The sequence below is a fragment of the Anticarsia gemmatalis genome, chromosome 18 (genome assembly GCF_050436995.1).
Source record: "Anticarsia gemmatalis isolate Benzon Research Colony breed Stoneville strain chromosome 18, ilAntGemm2 primary, whole genome shotgun sequence".
In the NCBI taxonomy this organism is placed as follows: Eukaryota; Metazoa; Arthropoda; class Insecta; order Lepidoptera; family Erebidae; genus Anticarsia; species Anticarsia gemmatalis.
Window position 1 is genome coordinate 7,265,519 of NC_134762.1, and position 18,431 is coordinate 7,283,949.

At 33.5% G+C, this 18,431-nt stretch overlaps 1 protein-coding gene across 2 annotated transcripts in view; it reads left to right on the top strand.

The window, feature by feature from the left end:
- insc (spindle orientation adaptor protein inscuteable) overlaps positions 1-18,431 on the top strand; it is a 51,734-nt gene that overhangs the window by 16,284 nt on the left and 17,019 nt on the right. Inside the window, exon 2 of one of the 2 annotated variants that reach the window (XM_076125800.1) lies at positions 159-211. The exons of the other annotated variant lie outside the window; for it this stretch is intronic. The gene's annotated coding sequence lies outside the window, so the exon portion shown is untranslated. The remainder of the gene's footprint in view (positions 1-158; positions 212-18,431) is intronic. 2 annotated transcript variants of the gene reach the window in all.

Below are 18,431 nucleotides of genomic sequence, written 5' to 3' on the forward strand. Positions count from 1 at the left end.
TCTTCTTTTTAAAAGAAGCTCAAAGAAATAAACAGCGATTTTCTACGCATTCGTTGTCGGTGGAAACACCGCAAGATATGTCCGGAACGAAATCTAATACGGTGAATTGTTGGTCGCTTCTACCTTCTACCGCTAATCCCTTTCCATTTCCTTGGCAGGTTCCGAAGCGGTTTCTTTTTCCGCTACGTGAAAGTGCCATCTGTGGAGACAGGTCAGTCCATTACTACTTACTAAGATTTTATTACAAGTTATAGACTGTCAACTTAATAAAGAGCTTGTTAGGTTCACGGGTGTCGGAGCCATACAAAATTAAGAATTCAGAACGTTATTTACCAACAGACGGTTAAAGTAGACAGTGGCGTGTTGGAAACGGCTTCTGTTTTTTGGACATAAATCGAAATCTCAATAATATTTTAGTTATAGAGAATTTCCAGGCTGTCTACTAAGTTGTCAGACTACGACTAGAATTTTTTTTTGTGCCATTACACTTTTACATTACAGATATTTGGTCAAATTACGATACTTGAATAAAAAAAAACAGTTTTTCCTATTGGCTTTTAAAAGGAGATCATTCAGAATCCATATATTTTTGGGCCGTTTAGTAAAGTGCCTTATTAAAAATTCTGCAATTAGAGCTTAGTAAATTAATTAACGACGCCATCTTACCGATTAAAATTGTCATTCGTTTCCCAATTATGTACCTACACTACATACTTTAAAATACGTATATATTAACATATAATCTATTATTATTTATTAATAAACATTATATAATTATTATGTACTGTAATAAATCGATTAAATATTCGCTTCGATTAGCAACGCAAATAAAACAGTTGTTCGTAATTATTCACGGCACAAGAACTTACTCAATAAAATATGACGTGCATACGATTTATACGCTTTCTTCAAATATTCGCAATCACTTCACTGTCATTACAATAAAGTGGGTTATTGAGCTTCCATGTTAACACACTAAATCTGTGAACTTATTTCGAAGATGTCTGTTCTTCCTGGCTGATGGGCAATGTATATTTAAACAATTTATTTTTGAAAAGAGAATACATAAAGACGGAATTACTAATTCCTCCAAAAGCCTCCGTGGCGCAAAGGTTATGGTGGTCACCTCGCCACTACCAGTGCATCGAAAGTTCAAGGGTTCGATCTCACTCGGAACAAATATTTGTGCGAATGCAATGAAGGGCTACAGCTCAGTGAACTTTCACTGAATCATTCACGTACTCTACATATTTACTGTACCTACTATTCACACTCTTAATTACAGTGATATGTCTTTGATCATTTAGTTAAAATTATGAGAGATTAAATAATTTACAGAAACAAAATGGCTGCTAAAACGTACGTAATTCCATGTTATGTCCTGCAGCAATCATTCAATAATATAAACGTAGGTAGATAATTTTGATATTTTAAAAATCGAATGTCATCATCGTTAACTTTTTTTTTTAAAGCAAGCTTTGTTTTATTTCGTTCAGCCAGGTTCGTGGGAATCTTTAGCCAGTGAGTCATTAGAAAGTGATAAAATATTTTTAAAGTACCCCAGTGAATTATGTAATGCAGTTGCTTATGAGGTTTCTAATATACTTTCTTTTCATTAATTAAAATGTAGAGTACATTAGGGCTCTCTATGCACGACTTGTATCTAATAGATACTGAAATTAATGATGTTTAAAACATGTTTTAAATTGTTTTTATATGGAATAAGTTTCATAAAAATGCGAATACGGACTTACTCTTTTTTCATAACTTTAAATAATTAACTTATTTTACGCTTAATATAGACATAAATTATCCTGTCCTTACTTGCTCATACAATTTTATCTTTCAAAGCTTCAAGAGGAATTTATTACTCATGGTAGAGGTATGTTGGATTGCTCTTACAATTTCGTGGAACAAGGGGCGCCTTGCTATTCAACTTAAACTTTAAATAATTCTATTCGTATCTTGTTTACTTAAACCAAGTTTTAAACTAACCTGCTGTTCTCGTTTTAACCACGCCTTGAAGATAGTTTGCGTAACTTATAATAAAAAAGTTCAAACAAAAATGTTATCTGAAATTAAATTTTAATAGCGCTTAAACACGCCCAACTATTTTAAAGATTTTAATTATAGATGATCTTATCTTAAGAAATAATATAATTAATGGTTTTATTAAATTAGATCTATGGGAATCTGACACGATGTGATCTTTATGGTCTTTGAAGAAAATGTAAAGCAAGATTTTAACAGTAATCTATTTAATCTGTAATAGAATAAATAAATAGCCTTTTAGGTAAGTATAAGTTTCTTTCAAACACAAGATTACATACTTTCAAGCTTCAAAAACTCTTTGTTTCATCACCAGAAACCTTAATTCCACATATATTTTTGACAGATAAATGTCAACTGTCAAAAACGTCAAAACGATGCCACGGTTTTTTTTGGCGTCATGTCACATTATACTAAGGAATTCATATTGAATCCCTCCAACTGGTTACAGAGTCAATGTCAATGTTATGGAACTCAGTGCTCATGACCGGTTTGATATTTTTGGTGCGACATTGAACTTAGTACGAGGTAATAAAGGAAAAATGTTGATAACTGCTCTACAAGCACGCAACGAGATCGTAACGTGTGACATAAAAATACTGGTTTACACTATTCAATTGCTTGGAATTTTCGGAATGCTCTTTTCTTTGAAAAATAAAGTTGTCTCTACTTGGTTGAAACTCGAAATGCCTTTGCTCAGCTTTTAGCAGTATTTTTTCTTGCCAGTGCTTATAAGACAGTTCTAATTTTAAATTATTTAGTTCTGATGAACTTGAAAAATTACATGCCTTGATAAAAAGGCGGCAAAGGAGCGTCCGCCATTTTAACATTAACACTGGATGTCAATATTTATTTTATCACTCAATCTACACATACTACAAGTTGCTAATTCTTAAGTTTGCAATGACTCAGTATTACCTCGTGAACTTACAGATAGGTAACTGTTCTCGGAACTCGGAACAAGCCGACATTCTCGAGAGGACCACCTCACTTTATGAATGGTCTGTGTCATTGATGAGTCATCGACTACAACTTTTACGCTCTCATTTTTTTTGGCAATGCGATTATGGGCTAATCTTGTTCTTCGAATTATTCTGCCTAATCAAAGTTATACAGACAATTTTATGGTACATACAATTTGAGTTCTGGTTAAAGTAATTTTTGAATGCCACGAATTATCTTTATTACATTGCAGTTTTTTTTTCTGACGCAGCAATGCCCGGTTTCTGAGGTACGTTTAGCGGTAGTTTATCTAAACAATAGCGTCTTTTTTATTGTTGTTGAGTTTTAACGCTATTGAATAGATAAACTACCGCTAAATGTTCCTCAGAAACCGGGGGTAAGATAGCTTAAACACTAAAGTTACAAAAGGGTTATACCCACCTACTTTTATTGACAAAAAATCTTCATATACCATCCTACCATTTTCAAAAGTTGACATTTCATAATGACAATCCTTAACAGCGTTGCATAACTCATACAAAAAATACATATCAAAACTTTAAATGTCTTTAACACCAATCAAAGTTCAATTAAACATCATTTTACGCATACAACTTTTACCTACCAAAAATATAATAGCTGCTATTAAATAGCAATCTCCAGTGCTATATTATTTTTTAATTAACTGTTAGTTGAACGATAGTCTATTGAATTGAATAAGTGCTCATTTATATGCTAAATTAACCGGATGAGATACGAACTGTCACAATACGATCTAATGCCATTCTCATTGTAAATCTGTGTCATTGTGTGCTGCTACTGTATTGTACCGCTCCATGTATTACGGTTACGGGTTTTATGAGATTCAATTGAACCCATACTAACTAATTTAGTAGTAAATCTGTCTGTATGTCTGACGGCACAGCTATTTGAACTAAAAGACACTCCTGGAAAAGGCGTACCATTTTTTGTCACTAAGAAATTCTGTCATTCTGTAAAAAAGTCCATAGAGCTTGCCAGCGTAATAAGTGATATCTTATTAAAAAAAAAACATATTACCCTCCTTTGCATCGCGCAGTCGGTTAAAAAACATGTATGTATGTTTCTTCCTTTAAAAATAAAATATTTGCGTTATGTCATTGTATTGTGTTCGATTTCTTCTTTAAAAAAAAGAAGGGCATAGATTGTCAATATTTTTTGTCTAATATCTAATGGCGTTTTGATCACCGGAGGTGTTGTTCAAAGTGTGTAAAGTGCAGGAAGCGTAAATTGCTTTTCAATTCGTTTTGTATGAATGTGAATAAACATAAGAATAATGCGTGTAAACTTTCATTGCTTGAGGCCGTTGTTTATTTCCATTTTTATTAACTCAATAGCTATTCTAATAGGCGTATGACTGACTATCGCATTCGGCCTAGTAACTAAATGTATGTTCTTATTTGATTGAACTTAACTAAAGTGTGCCAAAAATATTGTTAACTTACTGGCTGAATAAAACACTATCTTAACAAAGTCATTTCTAATATATAAAATTCTCGCGTCACAGTTTTCGTTACCGTACTCCTCCGAAACGGCTTGACCGATTCTCATAAAATTTTGTGAGCATATTGAGTAGGACTGAGAATCGGCCAACATCTATTTTTCATGCCCCTAAGTGACACTTTTTTTATTTTAATGGCAAAACAACGTTTGTCGGGTCAGCTAGTTTTTTTTATAATAAGCTGAATTGAGCACTGAAGAAACTATCTCACTATTCAATCCTCGTAACATATAAACTAAAATTAAAATAAAATCATACCGAATTTCCATACATTTAACTCCTAATGTACGACAATATTTGACGTTGACAGATGCACAGTAGGTAAAACAAATTGTATAATATGTCAACGTACTCCAAAATGTTTCCTTTGTTTAAGCAGAAGGCGGAATTGAGCCATCATCCATGACTCAGGCGAATTAGTTTAATTGTCATTGTGTTTTTATCACAGGTTTAATACCTCACTAGACACGGGGTGAATGTACTGCACACTTTAACCTTTGCTCAAACTATTTCCATGAAAAATCGCCTTTATTTGAGGCTTATTACTAAACGGTATTTTGCAAAACTCTACTTAGTAAAAAAATACTAATCGTCTTTTTCTTTATGCAACCAAAGAAGAGATAATCACCTATATTGCGTTCTAATTTCTGAAGCGGTAAAACATAACAATATTACGGCTGAAACCTCCTGCCATTTCACCACCAATTAAAAGAAAACTAATGATTAAAGTCGTCTCCGAGATACGGCAAATTTGGCCTGTTTTTTTCAGACTCATATTTATTGCTTAACACCACTTTGACCATATGAACATGTTTTCCAACATCATCTAAAACAATAGTAACCCGCATTTTAAAACAGCGTACCTACATACCCCTTTAAACCAACGTCCTCATTACTCTAATGTTACACTTAACACTTAGTTTTAACACTTACCTGTCGTTGTCACGTTGGCAACCTAAATGTGTCATGACAATACGACTTAGAACAACCATGGGCTCCACGACCAAACGATGTGTGTTGCATAATTGAACGTCTTACTGCTAAATTGTTATGGGACATGATATGCGTTGGAAGGCGATTAAAAAGCTTTGCTGGCTTATAGACTAGAGAGTAATTCAGAGTAACATACAATATATATTATATTATATCCTGTGATACCTGAACGTGTGGGCTAAAGCACCCACATTTCGACCAATAACAATGTTATTCCAATGTCAAAGGGGGCGAGTCGTTTACCAGGCACGTAACCAAAATCTGGGCGACTATGGAGTAATTGAAAACTTGTATTTGAAATTTTTATTCCTCTTTTGTAACATGTTGTTTACTGGCAATAATAACTAAGTCAAATATTGGAAATTAAGATTGTTATAAAATGCGAACTAAGAACTCTACCAGAAATTTGAAAATCGTAGAGTTTGCATAATTAACTCAAGTGTAAAATCTATGGGGAATTCTTTAATCAGTTTTCATTTGTTTAACAGATTACGACACTTACAAATGTATTCTTTCATCCTTTATATAAGTGTGAAGAAGACATCTAACATTTCATCAAAACACCGTATCAAGTTACAATCTATGGGTTCGCAAATATCCCCAACTACAGGTTTCATTACATAACAGACGAAAACTAACGTATTGTTTGAATAATATCTTACGTAAGTACGCTTTACATCGATAAGTTAATTAACTTCTTCGATAATAATGTTCGCGAAGTTACATGAGAACACGCAATGGACTGGTATTCGAGAAAAGTCACGATCTCAATGATTAATTACTTATTTAAGCGGATCGCGATTGCGTTGATAAAGTTCCTTATTTGATTTGTACTGGTTTCAATTTTAACTAGATTTTTGATCATAAAAGTAACTAGGTATGTAGAATACTTTCTGGTGCTGTAGTTTGAATGTAGACATCTCATAATCGGTCGTAAACTTCTTTCACCATTAGAAGTCTACATTACACTCCTGTTCAAAATCTTATCAAGTATGCATACCAAGGGTCTGAGAGAAACTAACACCATTTGTCATTTCAGATCAGTACTAATCTTTGAAACTGGAAGACTGGTAATCTACACCATGGACCTGTTGTAACTTGACTTTAACTTAATAGACCATTGCGAGCCAGTTTACGATAGATAAACACTCTTAACATATTGTTTATTAGTCTTAGTTCGTTTATTCGATATTATGATGTTGACACCTTTACACATTCAATATTCATACGACCTTTTAATCCAATTTTAATACAGGTGCATTCTTTCAAGTACACAAGCTTATCATTAAAAGGTGCAGGCCTCTTTAACCAAAAGTGTATGAACTGTGAAGGTATACCTTCTATCCGACTTCCTCAAACGCAACACGAGGCAAGGAGCATGTCAACGTAACACGGTGGCGATGTTTGTACGTGATTGGACTGACTCATAAGGATAAAAGATGGCTGCCGATGTACTTTGGAACTGTTTAGTATTAGTTTTGTTTGTAGTGGATATGTTACAGTTAGATTGCAATCTGTGCTTAAATGGATATTGAGTGGCTCTGGATCCTGGAAGTGGAGTCAGTTTTAAGGGTATTTTCTAGTTCTTTATGCCCAATATGGAGTGGCTCAGATTTTGGGTGCCGCAATTCGTAATTATTTCACATAATTTTATTTCTAGTGAAGGGAGAAGGAAAGGTTGTAGTAGAGAACTTTTCTCTAGCAGGGTAGGGAAATAAGTGTAGAAATTACCTTACAATTCATGCAATATGAAAGTTAGATGAAGTGCTTTCAAACGTTCATCCCTTGATAAATCAAATTTATTATACAGTGCGTAGCTTTTTCGATATAATAAACAACTATTTCTCTCCCAAGAGCATGTAATAGGAACTAAGGATTATGTATAATTTATTTAAAATGGCGGCACCTGCATATTACTCATCGTAAGCAGTGCAATGTTAGCCCATTATTCATCCTTAGACGTTCAAGCTGACGTTATAATTACTTGGAGATTATCGATATTACTTATACTGAACGACAACCGTTTAAAACCCAATTAACCTTTAAACGCCTTAAATGAAGGAGCACTTGATAAAAATACTGTTTACATTCGAAAATATCTTTATTTAGTTGCCACCTTTCCACAGCTTGTGCTTACAAAGTATACATTATAAAAACTATATTAAACTTAAGTACAAGTTCTCTTCAATGCAACCTCTTTTCTACTTAGATCATAGACAATAATATCATCAGTTCTTCCTTGTCCTTTGGCGCCATGACAAATTTATAAAACTGACAATGACAAATTGAATTGTCAAATTAATCACTATGAAACTATTATTATGAACCACAAAGGCTAATCAACTTCTTCAGCCAGGTCATTCGACTACTATTTAAAGAAGTGACGTTAAAATGGTCCTTTGTTTTATCAACAATGTGCCGAACGTCACAGATGGTCTGGTGTCACGGGTAACATACTTTGACCAGTCATCGTGAAACCAATCATACGACTTATTGTGTAGAGCAAAAAAATAATTCAATACTTATAATTTGAACTGTGATTTATGAACGAAGTTTAAAAAAAAATAAGTTCAGAATTCAAAGCAAGCAATTTTTTAATCTCATACAAAAAATAATCGAACACAGATTTATGAATCAAATTTTAAAAATAAAATATAGTGAGTTCGTATTTCGAAGTGGTGTATTTTCAACGTGTATGTGAATTAGTCGATTATGTAATATGCGTCAATAAAATCGATTATGGTGAGTATGGAATAGTGTTGTTATAAGGATAAATACTTTTAAATATTCCATAAGTGACATAAGAAACCCTAGATTAAACATTATTAATACGTTTAAGTATAATTATATTGTATGCATACTTATATTATGTTCTATGATTCACTTCGAAGTATGCGATAGTGATTAGAATATAAACTATTTATGTCAATTACAGTAAACAATAATATGAAGCGTAACTTTTAAAATGTACAGCGTACAACTATATTTTATTTATGCATGCAGGATATGAATTATACTAAAGTCTGTCCTAGCGAGCCCTTTTAAATTTTCATATTCTCATTGAAGTTCCTGTAATAAATAATCAAGGTTTATCTTCGCCATATACAGTTACAAACTGCGCACTCTATCTTGATAAACGTATCGCTTTTTGTAGAAAAGTAATTGCTTAGTTTTCTTAAGCTTCAAGGTAGACTTGAGTAAAATTTAACTCAAATAGAACCTTACGTCTTTTAACAGGAGATAACTAGAATTAAAGTTATTGCGAATTTGTTTAAAGTGATGATAATTTTCAATTTAATCTGACTCTAAATTTCGTTTTAAGCTGACTCTTAGAGAGAGAATTGAGAATCTTATAATGATCCGCTACTTAGCTGTTTCTTTATTCCAAGTCTTAAATTATTTCAAACTACCTTAAGCCTAAATAAAGTCATGTAACAATTATTTAACGTTAAAGTAAATTAAATTTATGGGCTTTAGCAGTACTTGTTCCTTAAATACTCTACTACGTTAAAACTAGGTTCACTTTAGACCTGTTTTGTAAATAAGTATCCCTTTGAACAGGATCGGAATGCAATTGAAAGCTACTCGCGTCTATTAATCAAGTCAATTAATAAACAGCATTTATGCTTTGACCTACAAATTGTCTAGTAAATTGATATCAATTTAGATCCTACTATCTTAATACAGTCATCAATTACAGACTAACAGGGATTCATATTCACACAAGTCCTCTCTCTTTACTAACATAGAGTAAGGAAAGTTTTCAGACAACGTTTTATAGAAAATGTAACTAGTTAGTTGCCGCCTTTAATATGTGTGACCTATCAAGACCCACAGAAATTGAAGCTAATTTTTTTGTATATAAAAGTTGACAATGAAAATAGCTAGGGACATTCAGGTCAGTAAACGCTGTCTGTAAGCTGCATCTATTAATACAATGTTTTCAAGAGATAGTTTTAATATTCATCACCTTAGCACATTGCGTAGTACCAGTCTATTTGTATTAAACCTGATTCTACCCGCCACATTGTCCTAAGATAAATGTCTGCATTAAGACTTTAATACCGTCCTATTAGTATTCAATGATCGTGCCACTAACAGCTAAGCAGGTGATCTTTACCACACTCCACTTGCCGCATTCCATCAGATATGAATCGATTTAATTAGTCGACTATTGTGCTAGCTGCTCACTCGGTTTTGCGCTACACTATTTATGTCATTCGCGTATTAATCGATTCGGATAAACTAAGATAGTGTTGTGAATGCTTGTTACTTTTTCTGTGGAATCGAAGAAATGTAATTATTGTCGAGCTGAGATTTAATGATTGGAAATCTTTTAATGATAGTAGTTTGGAAGAAGATGCGCGGCTGCCTTTAAAAGCAATGGTTTTCTGACAGTTTGATTAAACATTTTTAGTATTAAAACAAAACCAATGTATGCCTTATACAAATTCATTTGCTAAATTCTGATACATACAGGTATCGTTTATGTCATCCTCGCTAAAGTTACCACCAGTACTATAATAATATGTATAGCCACTCCAAAAATTCACCTGCAAAGCAAAGAAACCAAGTCTATAAGTTACATGATGTGTGACATCAGGTCATTCTATTTATGATCTGATTGGTGACTAATACATTCTCAGATTCTTATACCTATTGAACTGATGATTACTCAAATGACAGCACAATATATACTTGCAAACTTCTTATCAACTTACAAACATACATAAAATCACGCCCTTTTTCCATAGAGGTAAGGCAGGGACCACAGAATGATCTATTTATTAGAGTCATAAGGTGGCTTTAGGAACTATAAAAAGGGCATTTTTTATAATATCATTAATTAAAAGTAAGTATTACAAACTATGACTACCAATGAAATTCATAAAACAAGCATACATGTCATAGTCGTAGTGTTATTACAAAATGTCAATTGTCTAACACCGCAATGTAATCGCATCTCACGACAGATAAGTGCGATATAACATATCAATAGATAAATGATAGTATCTGATATCGAATACCGAAGATAACAAATACGCCTTTTGTTTATTAAGACATGTAGATTTTTTATTAAAACGTATAACAAGTAACTATGATTAAGTTGTTGTTGGTTTAATTCGAAGAATCGCCTTAGGTTTCTTGTCATAAAATAAAAAAGATACTGTTGCCTGTGGCCTTTTAATTTTTTTTCTAAGCTTCTATTTTGACAGGACACTGGCTGGTTAAATTCCATAGACGAAATATTTGAATTAAAACAAAAGTATAGAGTTTGTAGACAAACACAGATGTTTTTTTTCTTATTGTTATCACAAACATTGAGTGTATCTTTAGAATTTCATTGTGAATGCCCGATTACGATGTTTTCTTCGGAACGGATTTGAATGCAATCATCCGTGAATCCGCTCATTTTGTCCGATTGTTAAGGACTAAGGCTAAATGGTTGATTAAAAGTTAAACTTCGCTAATACGATTTATACATTTTAAAAGCATACTGTACATAATAATCAGTTCTAAAGAAAAGTAAATGAATAGTAGAAACTAACTGAACTGAATAATTAACTACTAAATAATTAATTTCATCGCCTTTTTTTCAAAAATCCTTAATATTTTTGACCTACACACTGACCAAAATAAAAAAAAATCTCCTATTCAATTTTCATGATGTCACTAGCCAATCAACTACCCTAACTATAGATCAATAACAAACTTGACAAAACAGGAAAAATAATTTTCCAAGCCCTACATCGTCACCGAGGCTTACCCGGGCCTCAATCAATCCATGACTAACATACCGGATAAATCAATTCCCATATCTTACATAGTCTTAGACTGTCAATATAAACATAGTAACCCGTGCACTATTAGAAATTGTCGCCATTTTCCAGTCGCAGAGGAAGTACTAAGTAGTACGAGACATTTATGGCGACACACACACCTATTAATTACAACCGGACGGTACTTATAAACTTATTCTTACTTTGTATTCTGTAAGCGTGAATGCTTTGATTATGTTATTTTGATGGCTTTATTAACGGTGAATAGAAATAATAAGATTGTGAACTATAGAGCCTTAGATTATTGTCACAGATATCATGAATTTGAAAATGTGTTCGGCTTTCTTTCGAGAAAACGGCCGTACTGATTTAAATGAAAGTTGACTTTATGATAGCTTATGACCTGAAAAAAGTCACAAGCTTATTTTAGCAGTTCCCCCACCTCTAAGGGAACTGTGACGGACAAAAAATAAAACAAACTGAGCGGTTTTGTTTTAAAACATTGCGACTCGTTTTTTATAGTTGCGTATTTAGCATTTGTAATTTGTCAATATTTCCTCGGGAACCTGTATCTACTTAACATACCATAAGTCTCTAATTCCTTAAAAGTTTAGCACCTAGCATATCTAAATAAGGTTTATTAAGTAAAGAAATAGCCATGCACGTGTAGCGAACATTCCAGAAGCATGATTAGCCTCCCAAGTTAGGGAGACATAGAACAAAGAGCATTCCGACGCATTAAACACAGATGTATGGGAATGTGCTTAGATAGACTTCTGAATAAATACGCCAATTAGTATTGTAGAAAAAAGTAAATAAACGTTTATTCTGTGAGTTTCCCTTTTTGTACAGTAGCTTAAGCACGAACTCGTCTCGAATTTTACATTGCCGTATGTTAAATGAAAGATTTGTACTGTCAATTTACGACTTTTGGAACTTGAAGTTCTGGCGTGTAGTGTATCTCTCTCTCTCACTCTCTCTCTGTCTCTCCCTCTCTCTCTGTCTCTCCCTCCCATGATAAGAGTCCCATATGGTAGTGTATTCATCCACCATCCATATGGTTATTATCCTTCCTGATCTTTCTCCTCCACTTCGCTCTATCCTAGACATCGCCTTCGGAAACCTTACACAAGTCTTTTTGCTCAACAGTTGCTATCTTATTTAGTGAAAAACAAAAATCCAGGAAAATCTTTTCGCGGCTGCAGTCTCGTACTGGTGGCTAAATAAAAACATCCCACACTTCACGTATTGTGTCACACAAACTTTTGTATTTTGTTCATTGTAATGTCAAAACAAACAACGGGTGTTTTCCCATGGGATTGTTAAAAGTAAACAATTATATTTTGAGAATACAAACAAGTAAAGGAATAAGTTTCTGCTTTATGACTCATTTCTATGGTGACCAGGGGGGCTATCACGTATCTCATTTGACAACCATTTGAAAGCCACTATCCTGTCCATTGTTTTCTCCCCTAGGTTATAGTGATTAATACGTTACATCAAAGCAGCAATGTACTGAATAGTGACCATAGATTTGACGTATACTAACTGTCAACTGAGATACGTGATAAGCCTGCTGGAATGCCTAGTGTAAGACAGATCGTGTGATTCATTTTTCAACATATTATTATATGCTGATCTATTGACTACCGTAATTACCGCTGAAATCAATCTATTTTAATAATTTTATGTTTCCACATCAACTAATGAAGGAATACCGATATAAGTATTTTGTTACTTAAAATGCCAAACATCTTATAACATATATTTCATTGTTTACCTAACTATGAACAAGTAGCATTCCACCTTTCATGATTCTCTATATCTAGGTTTATAGAATAACGTGGAACATCCAGCTGTTTATACTCATATTTTGTTTATGGTCACCTGTGTAACCACCATAAACAATTTAAAAATAAACTCTAAAAAAAAACAAACGGTCATAGCCAACGTAAAGCTAGCCATACACGGCTAGACATCTGCCTCTGAAGAAAATTGTCAATTACTGTGTAATTCGCAGCTGCATGGCCGCCGTTACGGCTAAATGTCAAAAGTATAATCATTTCATTGCGATTAACGAAACACAAGGATGAATCGTTTAATACCGATCGACTTTTAACGGATATGAGTAAAGTGCTTGAGACAATTGCTAACAATGTTTACATGCAAAATACATTACTCATACTACCTGCGGAATGAGTAGGAAAATGTTTCTGTAGGTCACGAAAACATGGACCAATGAAGTAATTTTAATACCTTTCAGTATGTTAGTAATTCAAAACTCTAATATAATTGGGTAGGTATACATACCTACTCTTTATGAAATGTCAAAAACACATTTTAGTATAGAAATACGGTGTAGTAGTAACGTAATTTTCGATGGTATCAAATGAGTGCTTCAAATGTTTCAGTCTGTAATAATTACAATTCCAATATTATTTACGAAATAAATTACATAGCCTGAGCGTTTTAGATTAAACTTTTACGAGTACAAGTTTCTTCATTTTTCGTTAACCCTGCGTCAACTACCAGTTTTTCTCGAAGATTACTCCATAATAATATGTAAACAACAGTAAATATACGTAAATAAAAAACCCAAACAACTTTTTATGCTCTGAAGCTTTTTTATCGAACAAAAAACAATTAAAAAGAAATTAATGCGTGGCGCGTGGCCCGGTATTTTTTAAGGCAAAGGCACGAGCCTTATCGGCCATATGCCACCAACGCGTGCCCTATGAATACCTCCCTTCCGACCTAACCGACCGTATCTTGCTCGTGCCCGATAAAAAAAAACTTAAAGCATTCCATTTTTAAATTCTGTTAAACGAAGTTTCGTGCCGAGTAAAAATTTTTTTTTAATTCTGTCTTTGCTGTAAATTCTCGGAGAAAAACAGCAACGGCGCGGCGGGAATTCTAAACATGTTACGTGTTAAAAATTTAAAGTACGTAGTGTCAATGATTCCGCCATATTGTTTTGTAAGTCTTCTATCGATTTGCATCTTCAAACAAGGCGAACAACTTATAAAATACCTTATTTAGAACTTAGATATGAATGTGTTTTGACATTTTAACCGTGTGGAGATGATATTTTTAGATATTAAAATTTATGAGTTATGTCATTCGAATAAATTCTTCAAATACATGAATTCTAAGTAGATAGGTACACACCTTGCCTTTGATATCAGCAAATTATTATAACATAGAGACGCTCAATGAAAGAATCGTCAATTAATAAAATAAATAAAATCTATTCATACAGTTATCGATGAAAGTGACAAATACTGGTTTGCTCATTTGCGTACGCAATACGCAATTATTTGTGTTCATAATCGTCCGCTCATCATTATCGCTTTCGGTTACATAATACGATACTTTCACTTCACTATTTATTTTTTTCATCGACCGGCTGCGGAAGTCCCGGTATGTTACAATAATATCGAGTGGAATCGGACAGATGTCTCGGGACCGGTAAGTAACTGTTTGGGGAGCGAAGGGACAACACTATCTTATATACAGCATGTTTAAAAAATAAAGCAATAAAAATATTTATTAACTCCGAATATGGTTATGAAATTAACTAATAAATACATTATAAATACACGACTTCCTTCATTAATAGTCAATTAAAATTGTGTCACGTAATTGTACGATAAATTTTACTTTCTTAAAACGTCCAGTTAAGCCGAAAGTTAGTTTTAAATATACTTCAATAAATTTAAATTGGAACCGGTCGCCTTTTAAGTGTATTCAAAATATATACCATCTAGTTATTTAATGCTAATTGAATTATAACAAGTTGTGTCTGCAACTGCGACTCTTGCGCAAGAACAACAATGGCTAACAGTCAGCCGCTGACTGTAATCATATTACAATGTCACACACCTGTGACACTACAATTCGTTACACTATCACTGTAATTTATCAACTGATATTCTGTATCTAGTTTAAGAAGCATTAGGCACTGTTGTCAACAGACACGGCTCCAAATCCCGGTAACTTACGACAGTTAAGAACTTATGCATACTTATTTACTCAAGTTACACTAGCCAAAAGTTACATAACTCATTCTCTTGATGGCTGTTAACAGGTCGCTTCTTTAGCTAGCTTCTTTGCTATCAATATTTTACTTATTTTTCTTCTTATTTTACTTTCAAACGCAAAAAGTCGAGATACTACCTCTACAAATACTCGTAAATAAATCATATGGCTACCAATTTTAGAGCTTTAAATACACGTTTAATTATATTCCCTGGCTTAACGTTTTTAACGCACTAGTTCTTAGCTTGATTATCAATCAGTATCGTATCACTTATACAGTCCAAGCTTACAATTAATTACACCATTACCCAGATATTACTTATCTAGCATTTATCTGTCACTATTTAGTTCCTGTCACTACCGCTGCTGGTTTAACTGTCATGGCGTCCTTGTGTCTTGAGCTGCTCAGTTCCCGGTACAAAACTATTAAGGCCGGTAAAAATAACTGCTTCACTCGTTACCTACTTCGTAATGGTTTCAGGTTTTTGTCCCTCACTTTAAAAAGGTCTAGATTTTAGTTGTAAAATCCACATAAACAAATTAAGAGCGTTAATGACATGCAACACAATGCGACTTGTAGTTCCAGAGTTCACCACCTGTCAATACACAAAAATACTTAGTATATCTTTACTAAGTATATGACGTTAAATATTGTTATTAAACCTTAAAATATTTTATTCTAGATATATATATTCCAAATGTTTCAAGTATTCGCTAGAGTTGTTATTTGACCCTGAAAATTCAGATATTTGTGTTAAATATACTATATTAGTCAACATTAAAGTGTGACGACAAAACACATACTTGCTTGGTGAATCAAAGTTAATTTGCTTCATACATTTTGTTTGATCAACTGTTCAATTTGGTTGGTTTTCTGATAGGCATTTGCTAATTTAGTGTAGTTATTTGTAAAAAGCTTATCATAAAAGTGGTCAAATTGACTTCAATTACGGTAATCGCGCATTTATTTAACATGTATTTCGTTTGCTTTAAGATAATGCACTATTAACATTTTACAGAAAAAAATATTTAAGTAAATTATACCTTTCAGTATTTTTATTTTGATAATTTGAGGGCATGCTAAGTCCCCAACCCGCACTTGGCCAGCGTGGAAGACTCAAGGCCTGACCCCTCCCTCATTACGGGAGGAGACCCTTGCCCAGCAGTGGGACATTAATGAGTTAAAGTTATTTAATTTAAGACACTAAAACATATTTCGATCCAACTTAAGTCCGTCCAGATTTTTAAGTAAGACGTTTAAAAAAGAATAATAACAAAATATAATTCACAACACTCTGTATTACTATCGCATCGTTCCCTAGGGCGGTCCCGCGACCCTTGCGCATACGCAGAAAAAAAAGCGGCGCTTTGCACCTGGCCGTAACCATAGAGATCAAATCACTACACATGGGACTGGGAACAAATACAACCATACCAATAAAAATAGCTTTTAAACCTAAGCTTTCAAGGTCTATTTTCGTTTACTCTTGATTGCGAAAGATTATTCGATGGAGCTCGACAATATCGATCGCTCGTGTGAAATATAACGGTTTTCTTTTGTTAATATTTTGACAGGTCTGCGTTAAAAAATAGCCTGTTTTACACCGGTAATGTACACGGATTTTGTAACGTTGTAACATGTAATAAATCTACTTTTCATTGCTGTTTTTGTGAACGATATAAATCGCGATAATTGAAGCTAAGCCAGTTTTTATTGAGTGTTTACTTTCTTAATGGCATATCTTACACCTCAACGCGTGTATTAGAAATCAAGTCGATAGATTTTTTGTACAATTCTTGCGACATTAAAGAAATATAATCTAACTACAAGTAAACAAACCAGGGGCCTACCACGTATTTTAGTTGACAACAATTTGTAGACCACTATGCTGTACATTGTTTTCTCCCTTAGATAATAATGATTAACACTTTACGTCAAAGCAGCAATGCACTGAATAGTGACCATCAATTTAACTTAAACTAGTTGTCAACTGAGATACGTGAAAAGCCCACTGAATTAAGATCTCGAATGCAAAAATGTCTCATCCTTTTTTTGCAGATAAAAAAAAACAACCTATTCCAAAAATAGAACACCAACAGCTGCCAAAATTAAGTCATCGAATTCGTTATTCGTGCAAAAACTGTCAAGTCAGATTCCCGTTCGAAGTTGAAATTTTGACAGGAGTATAGAACACGCGTGCCGTACTGCGGCCGCGGCAGACCGTGGCGTGGAGGAGCAGATGACACGCGACCGTTACACCAGGTGCATGTGCCCTCATATAGTCGCGCACGAATTTATTAATGTGTGATGAGTAGGTGCGAAAGATAAGGGATGGCTATGAAGTTGCGAACGGGTGAAATAGTGTGTGTTGTTGAAAACTGAGGTTTTGATTTGTTTGAATTTCTTATGAAATTAAAAAATATTTGCAATATTGAAATTTTTTTTTTATTCAGATATAGGGGCAATGTCGTATCAAATACATTGCAGTCAAAACATTCTTAAGGACTTCTATCGATTGTAGGATTAGTCAATTAGAATCCCATTGGATTATTTCAATACAAAATCTTTAGTTAAACTTATATAGTTTTGGTACTTCTGTTAGTTTAGCAATAAGCTTGCCGCTTACCAAGTAGGTAGTATTGGAATCATACAAAAGAAATTTAAATTTAATTAATTATTGTGTCTAGTTCTAAAGAAAACCAAAAAACCTTTCGTTTGGTGTTTAAAACCAGGTAAACTGAATTAAAACGTCCCAAACATCAATCAGTCTAAACTTCTATAAAGCGAGATCGCGTGTCGTGTTTGTAAATTTCTTGGAATCCATGTTAAATCGATCGGAATCTAAATTGTGCGGTAAGTGCTTCGAATTCAGATGTTTTACGTTCAAAATAAGGTATTCAATGACCTATCCTTGACTTGGTTTCGTAGAAAGGAACTGTTTCCTTGCAAATTGCTGATCATTTGCAAATGCAATCTTAAGACTCTTGGATATAAGCGAAAAGCATCGCAGAAACGCATTAAGTTAAAACAAGTAACTTAATAATAGATTTTTATTCACCAGCTTCAAATCAAAAGCAACAGCTGCATA